Consider the following 8,886-nt stretch of genomic DNA (forward strand, 5'->3'; position numbering starts at 1 on the left):
CCTGACCCATGCTGGCTCCACACTACACCAAGCCCTGATTTTGTCACACTTCCACCTCTGTGTTTGCTCTTTCCTAGCCATGCCCAAAGCCACAGCAGATAAGCCATCTGCCATGCTGGGGTGGGAGTGGAACAGCAGGGTGCCAAGGGAACAGGGGAGAAGGACTTGCTTTAAGCTCATTTCTCCTCGTCCCTAGCCTTGATGGAATTGTATTCTGCACACACACTGAAACATTAGCATCGGCTGATTTGGAAAGAATATTGGAAATGAAGTGATGGCAGAGTAAATGTCAATGCATTCAGTGTGACACAGTGAGCACCAGATCTTAAACAGCTTCATCATTGTGGCATTTACTGTATCCTGAAATAATATTAATCCCACTGTTGTCCTTCTTGATGGAATCATCCATGAATATGGTTTATGGGACTGGCCAAAGTGCTAATAGGTTAAAAGAGCAACCTATCCAGTGTTCCACTAAATTAAGGTCGCTTCATGGGATTTAATGAAACAAGTACTGTGTGGGATTTCAAAGGACGTTCCTGTAATTCATGTCTATTTAGGGCTCCTGCTAACCAGAAACCTAATTTCTTTGAGTAAAATAGGTTTTTGTGAAGCCTGGCCATGTGAAAAAAGCTTTAAAGGGCAATAATCAGAAGACCTCATCTGTAACACTTTGTTATTTCAGATGAGTGTTTTGAAAGTTTGGGGGATGGAGTTATTAAAAAAAAAAAAAAAAAAAAAAAGAAAAAAAGAAAAGGGACAATGAAAAAAGCCAGTCTGCAAATTAATGAAAGCAAATGTATTACTGCTATTTGTCTCTCAAAGATGCATGAACAGTTAAAGTGAGATCCAGACAACGTTAAATTGCAAGTGGTGTAGACACTCAACCCCCAACGACACTTAATAAGCCAGATACCATCTCACAAAATAAATAAGTAAATTTGCTCCCATATTCCCAGTGAGGAATTGATGCTCAAAAATTATGGGCAAATGGCATCACGTAAGGCCACTGCCGCAGAAACAGACCTGTATTTCCTTCCCCAGTTCTGTATGTAAATGATGAATGAGATGATGAATGACCCATGAAATGAAGAATAGATATGCCACCAGAGACAGCAAAGGGAATAAGAGAGGGATGAGCTTTGTTTACTGAAACTAGAATTTGGTTGAAACACCAGGGGTGATATCTGTTCCCGTAAAGTTGGATCTCTAATGACCACCACAGATGGAAATTTTTATCACAGACAAAAATTCACAATTGTCTCAAGGGAACATGAAGCATTTTCATACTTTGGAATCTACAGTCAGCTCGGTATCCCCCAGAAGTCCAAAATAAGCTAAGAATCAATAGCCACACTAAATTCCTAACTCTTAGATCTTGTGTCATGTTTTCAAGATTCTGGAAATAGACTGCAATAGCTGTACTCAAGCCAAGGACTAATCCTGACAGGTACTTGACACGAACACGTGCTGTCAGAAAGAGAGGAGGAGGCACACTGCTTGCATTTTGTACCTTGGGGACTCATCCCAAAGTCTTGAAAACTTCTACTGCTAGTGCAGGCTCTCTGCAGAAGCAAAATGAGTAACTTTAACCACATCAGACTTCTGCAAGCTGCAAAATAGCCATAGTTCTGCAGCCCATGAACTCAGGCCCAACTGGACTCCGCTACAGAAGATGCTGCAGGGATAGCAGTTACTTATCAAAGAATCACAGAATGTTTTACATCTATGTAGTAAGATACGTACAACATCTTGTTTCAACCCTCCTGCCATGGGCAGGGACACCTTTCACTAGATTAATTTGCTGTGGGGGTCCATCCAGCCTGGCCTTGAACACTCTCAGGGATGGGAAATGCTACTCCTCTGCTTTCCAACCTCCCACCTGCTGCAGGGAGGAGATGGCTTCTCTTTGACTCTCCAAATATTTTATTTCCTGTTTCACCCCATCCCAGAAGTAGTCCTTCAGTCTTGATAAAACAAAATTCTCACACTGCCAAGAAATCCTGTCTCTGACTTGACCATAGAATCTAAGAGAACGCTTTCAGAAACTTCCTGAAATCTAACATACATAATTTTTAAATCCAGCAGTCCAGCGTTACCAAAAGCAAAAGGCACCTTTAATAGCTTGGTAGCAGAAGTCAGTGACAATATCTGGGAAAAGTCTCTAGATTAGCTCCAGATACAGCATGCTCTGCCTGCCAGCCACCACTGCCTGTCCACACACCTGCTTTGGAGGTACGCTCAGTCCTGACTCATCAGGTGTGCCCAGCACGGCACATGGAGATTTGAGGCAGCTGTTTCTTGCCAAAAGGAAGTTTTTCCACGCGTGCCAAAGGGAAAGCCTGCATGCATATGTGATTTCTCACCTTTGGAAGGAATATGGTTCTGCTGCCTTCACATGGACTCAACTCTAACAGCAGTCAGGCTTAAGGGTTAAGGGTTACGGAAATTAAGTTCAGAGACAGGACAGGACAGGTGGCAGTGAAGGTTGTAACTTGAAAGAAGGTTACCAAAAAAAATGTCATTCCAAATTTTACTTTGCCATCTAGGCAGAATACTCAAGTCACACTTTAACCTTTAGAGAATATGACCTAGACTTTGGGTTCATATCCTATAAGGCAGGGACTGACTGGAAACGAGAGCACCATGAATCAGGTCTGCCTGACAGAATGAAACACACAGCCATCACAGGAAGAATAAAACCCTCTCTTGAATGTGTCTGCATTGTAAAAGAGAGAGGGAAAAGCTTGATTTATTTAAACACTACTTAACTAACAATAAACACTATGAAACGAAAACAAACTAATGCTTAGCCATTAAAGCATCCATTCAATAGCCCATCTGTCATATTGTTAAGACCTTTAGAAGCTGTTTAACAAAATGTTAAATAAGATGACATTCAGCAGCACAAAATGCTTGACTGGCTAATGCAACAAAAAGGAGCTGGCCTGCTGATGTTTGATACACTGCTCTGTGCTACAGGCTGAAAGCACTGGAGCACACGAGGGGGCTCCTGGGCTGTCACTTTTTATCTCAGTGAGCAGTGCCAGAAAAGCCCAGAATCACCAAGAGCCAGTCTCAGCAGCATCATTCTGGATGGAAGGAAGAGGAAGAAAATCCCAATGCAAACAGGGGAAAACAGAAAATAAAAAGTACTATATAAGAAGTAAAATAGGAAGCAGAAGCAACAAATTGGCTAATGGCAGGAAAAGGGAAGAAAGCCTCAAATGATCATATTCGTGGTGACCCATGCGTGTTCCAAATCTAGTCTGTGGCTTTTCTCTCAACCACCTCATAACTTCTACATTCAGCAATAATGATGGATGTGCTATTAAAATGCTCCACATTGGCCATGATAGACTGCTTAGTAAATATCTAGAAACTTCAGAGTTGGGTGCAGTCAATTCAAAGACATGTGTAAGTTTGTTTGTTTCTTATATGGGAACAGATGATTTTTCTCTTTTGAAAATAGTGACTCTCATGCCATATGACTTCTTAGGAACTGATTGCATTGATACCAGAGGCTTGTACAGCTCCAAGTCTATCATCAGGCTTAAGGCAATACAACTAGGCAAGGGAGGCAGTTAGCTGGCTTCCTGCAAAATAGATAGATTGAAGAATAGGTATTTCCTAAAGAAAAAAAAAATCCTTTCTTTCAGATCTGCAGAAGGAAGAAAAGGGATAAAGTATTCAAGTTTAGACAAGTTACAGTTTTCACAAGGCACAATGGACATCTCTGCTGTCACAGATGATGCTCCCCAGCCCCAAGTGTCACTAACAAAAACAGGAATATGTGAAATATTTGCAATATGCAAATGCCTGATAAAAATAAGAGTGCAATTTCATTTTACAGTTCAAGTCTTCCTCTGGGATTACAAGTATGAAGCCTTTATGCTGATATCAACACAAAGAGACCCCTGCTAGTCACATCAGTACAGGAGCACCCTGTCAAACTCTAGGGCAGAATGTCGTAGACTAGAGAGCTTACAGATGTTTTCTCTGACCTTCAGTGGTAGCAGGATGAACTAGGATTAAAAGTAACCAATGTTCCCAGGTAGCTTATTGATTTAGAAAGTAATCCCTCTGAAAATATACTTTTAATCAACTGTTATTTAGTACATCAGAACTGAGATATAACAGAGAACAGGAATTCAGTACATGTTAGCACATCTAGATAAACACTGACTGACAAATGCAGAGACTGTACCATGGATGCTAACAGATATTAAAATTGCAAGCCCTGCTCCTGCTGTGATTGATAAACAGATTTCTTACCTGCTATGAATACATAACTAAGAATAAGTTTTAAAAAAACCCAAAACCACTGTTTTCCCAGCCTTAAGTATATTCTTAGAAAGAGGGGAAGAAAAAAGGAAGAAAAAATCCCAGCATGCTACTCAGTGCTGGCCCTAGAATCAAATCATGTTCGATGAAGGTGCTGCTCTCACATGAGGCACATTAAGTACAAAACAGATGTACATTTGTACATTAAGTACAAACACAGCTTAACAGCAAGAGCGACAAGGAAACCACACAACACTTTTTCCTCTCAAATGTCTTCCCACAGCCTGTTGCTTCAGCAAGACCTATTCCAGATGAGTAAGGGAAAAACAAGCAAGACCACAGCAGTATTTTGTTGATGGCATGAGTAAAATAACGGGGTGCATGTATATATATATATATGTATATGTATATATATCTGTATATATGTGTACCTATATATTTTTTTTTATTATTATTTTTTCTTCTCCTTTCTCACTGACATTATCTTGGCTGTCAGTAAAGAATACTTACAGTAGCACCCCAGAATGATCATTTTCCAAACTAAGAGCTCTAAAGGTCAGCCTTCAGCTATACCAAATTCAACACAACTGTGACTCTGTCACCACTTGGGGGAGGGGGAGGGGTTCTTCAGCAAAACATATGGCAACATCAGTTTATTTTATCACATTCCTGTATTGTTTTGAAGTGAGAGAAGGCTTGTAGAGAGAGACAGTATCTTTTATTAGACCATCTATTATAGTTTGTTCCCTGCCCTTTTAAAAGTAGTTTATTTTATGGGTTAAGGGTGACTAGAGCAGAGAGAAGAGCTCTGCTGTGGTAGTCACAGACAAGAGCAGAGAAACAGAGATAAAAAGGGAAAATAAAGAAGAAATAGAGACAGACTGATCATTTAAAAAGCTGGCATATGAGGGTTTTATTAGAAACATACTGTCAGAGTGAGAGGAAAGAAAACAAGGGGGAAAAAGGCTCATCCTGTACAATAAGTATCTGACTGTATAGGCTGACTCTAAGAGCTAATCCAAAACTCCAGCCAGGTCAGCAGAAGAATTCTCACAGATGCCAGCCCAGCCTCTCCTGTACACAGTTTTCAGTTACATAAACATGCCTGTGAATGTTCAAGTGAGAAAAAGGATTTTAAATTCTATTTTAGACTTTATAACCTTATGGTGTAAATTATGTAGAGGAATGCCAGCTTCTGACACAAAGGAGAAAAGAGCATTTTGTTTGCCTTTTTGCTTTTTCTTCCATTTGAGGAAATACCTCTGCACTAGCCTGATCTCCAAGATACATACTGTAACATATCTATATTATATAATATATAATATATACAGCAATCAAACCTTTCTAACTCCAAGCTCACTTGAGTAAACCACGAAAGGAGACAGGAGAGTGCCAGCAGGAGGAAGCTCTGCTGCTACAGCACCAGGGAGATCCTGGCTCCTACTGCAGATTCCCTGCTTGTATGATCATTAGTTAACTTCAAAAAAGCAGCTGACAATCTTCCACAGTGACTGAAGAAAGCTGAAAAGATCAATTACAAAAATGATTAGTATGCAAACTATACCCAGGTTCTGCAGCCTGCCATTCCTTGAAAAGGGTATCAGACACCAAACAAAAGGATAAATAAATAATCCTAGCCTCTGTTTTCAGCAGAAACAGCAGGCAAAAAGAAACCTTTAGGGGTACTAATTCTATTGGAAACACACTCCTCTTTTTCTATCAAATACATTGCACTAAAACTTTAATGAAACTTTAAAGCCTGAAAATAAGAAAATCTATCCCATAAATGGATAAATTTGCTTCCTTATCAAATAAATCATCTTGCTAACCTATTTCTTCCTCTTTAAACTGCTCTCATCCAGAGTCATCATTAACTGTGGTTTCTGTTCCAGGGACACAGTAATACATTGTGGCAATGTGCATACCTGCACAGCACTAATATTATGGTTTTGGAGTTGTGGAACTTGGTGGTATTAGCAACTTTACTGTAAATATTGTTTGCAGGGCCCTACAACACAGATGTGAAAAAACAAAATGCCAACTTCTCTAAAATGGCCTGTTTCCTGAAACCCTGCCAATGTGCTCAGTAGTTTATCAAGAGGATTGTGCCCTCTGTAGCAATTGGTGGGTTTCCCCCCACCCCAGAACCACATCCATCACTCCAGTGGGACTGTAGGCACCATTTAATCAGACTGCTGCCATCACCCTGACCAACAACGTGTCAGGTCGTATTCTGACTCTTTCAGTTTAAGCCAGTGTTTCTGTACTATTGCCTTTATTTTAATTTTCCAATTAAACTGTAGTTCTGACTCCCATTGGTTTGCTTTCAAACTAGTACAGAGATAGAATAAATGTTTCTCAGGCTTAGCTTTTCTCTAAATACAGGAGGAAATCTGGTTGATAAATGCATCAGGCAACTATATTCCTTACTAATATGAACTAGTGCAGCTGCACTAATAACCATGGAGCTGCACCTTTAGTAACAGCAGAGGGTCTGGGCTATAACACCGTGCTTTTTGGGGCCAGTAGGTCTCATCAGTCCTCCCTTAAGAAAAAAAAAATAAAAAAAAAAAGAGAGATTGAAATGTAAAATCTAAAACTCAACTACTATGACTATATCATCTGATTCATCTTTCAGGCAATTTGTGTGTGATTTTTAACCTGAAGTGGGCTTGGATTAGCGTGAGAGACACCTACAAAGCACACAACAGGGCATTCATCTAGGACACCATTTGATTCACACCATTTCAGATTCAGCAGGACACATGCTGACTTGGTACACAGCCTCACCCTTAAGACTTTAAACCAGATGTGCAGTAACTGATCAAGAGAGCCTTTTCCCAAGCCTGTTTCTCTCTTCCTGTTGAACTACTTGTTTTAGAGACAGGTCTGCTGAAAGGCTACTGAACTACACCATTAAGGAAGATGCAGGGAGAGGAGCTGCGTCCTTGACTGAAGCAGAATCTGTTGTATCCATGTCAGCCACAGAGAAGCTGTGCTGCTGTTAAACAGCTGATTAGTTTATTCTGCCAAACATCTGAGAGCATCATTAGTCACACAAATGGTTTGAATTATGATCAAATGAGCTGAGTAACCTGCTGCCGTGAAACTCCATGCGTCCTGTTTTCTCAGGTCTCAACATGTGTTACCCAGTGAGAAGCCATGTCTCCTGGCTCTACTTGATGGCTCATGCAGGCCAGGGCTTAAAAGTGCCCTTTTCATCCTGAGGACAACTCTTCCTACTGAATTCTTTTACCTGAAGATTGCCCCAGTATAGACAAGAAGAATTAATGCAACATTTTCAGACATCTTTTGTCACTGCACTACCGCACACCCTTTTTGATGGCAGGTATAGAGATGTGTTGCTGTCTATTTTTTTAAAAACAAAATTAAAGCCAGAAACCAAATCACATTTCCCTGATGATTTGAAGCTCAGTGGTGATGAAAAGGAATGAATGAAACTGGTTTGTCATTTTGCTAAGACAGGGCCAGGCTGTCTCTACCACAGAGGGAGTACCAGCACACCAGCCATGAGATTTACCTCCCTCCTTTGCATTTTGCTGCAACCGAACCATTTATAGCAAAGAGGCTCTGACAGAGATCAAAATACATCAACAGAAACAACATTAAATGCCAGTATTTCAAAGCATCAGTCCTCCAGTCCTCTCTCACTTTTGAAGGCTGACACCTGCTGTGATAATACCCAAGGGTGAGTAAATCCCTGTAGTCCAGCAGATGAGAGATACTTGTATAAGCAAAAACATCAGTTTCAAATTATATTTCCTCTGCTGGGTCTCTAAACTCTTTGCTCAGAAACTAAAGTACCCAGATAGATTCAGGCAGAACTGTGGGAATCTCCCATATGTATTTCCTTTTGTCCTGTGAAATACTTTACTAAATAGGAGTTATTCTGTACAGAATCAACACAGTGGAAAAAATTCTTACTGTTCTCAGTTCAGTGACTCTGAAATATTTTATCCTGAGATACAGAAGAGTGTTTCTGTGCACAGTCTTCCCCAAAATTATAGCATGGAAAGGCATCAAGAAATATACAGGCATACTGATGAAAGGTTTGTAAGGATAGCCACAAATCAGTGTGTTCTTTCTTAGTTTTACAAATTCTGAAATTAGGAGTTTTGTCCTCCATTCTGGGAAAAAAAAAAAAATGGTTTATAAAACCTGAAGGGGAGAAATTACAGAAATGCACTGCTGCTGCCAGGAGCAGCTACACTCATTTTGCCATGACTCAACCACCAAGAAGCTCCACAGTCAGCACTGCCAGACAAGGAATAAACATCCAGGTTCATTCCAATTAGTGACCTGTGGTGATTTTTCTTTCTCATTCCTGTTCCCAGACACTTCCTGCAGAGAGCACCTGAACTAGAGTACAGCCGAGCTAGAACTACAGCAAGCACCTGCTGAAATGCTACAGATGTTATTTTGTATCATGTAGTAAAAAATCACAACAAACTCTACTAGCTTCAGTAACACTGAGGGCAAGATTTAATCGCAATTGCACTCATGGGTTGGGATTGTCTAAGTGGGAAAGGTCTTCAAGTGAAACAAGTAGTTTCAGGAAAAACATTTCCATTCAAAAAAAAA

Source organism: Cyanistes caeruleus, chromosome 2 (assembly GCF_971803275.1).
Source record: "Cyanistes caeruleus chromosome 2, bCyaCae1.hap1.1, whole genome shotgun sequence".
Lineage (NCBI taxonomy): Eukaryota > Metazoa > Chordata > Aves > Passeriformes > Paridae > Cyanistes > Cyanistes caeruleus.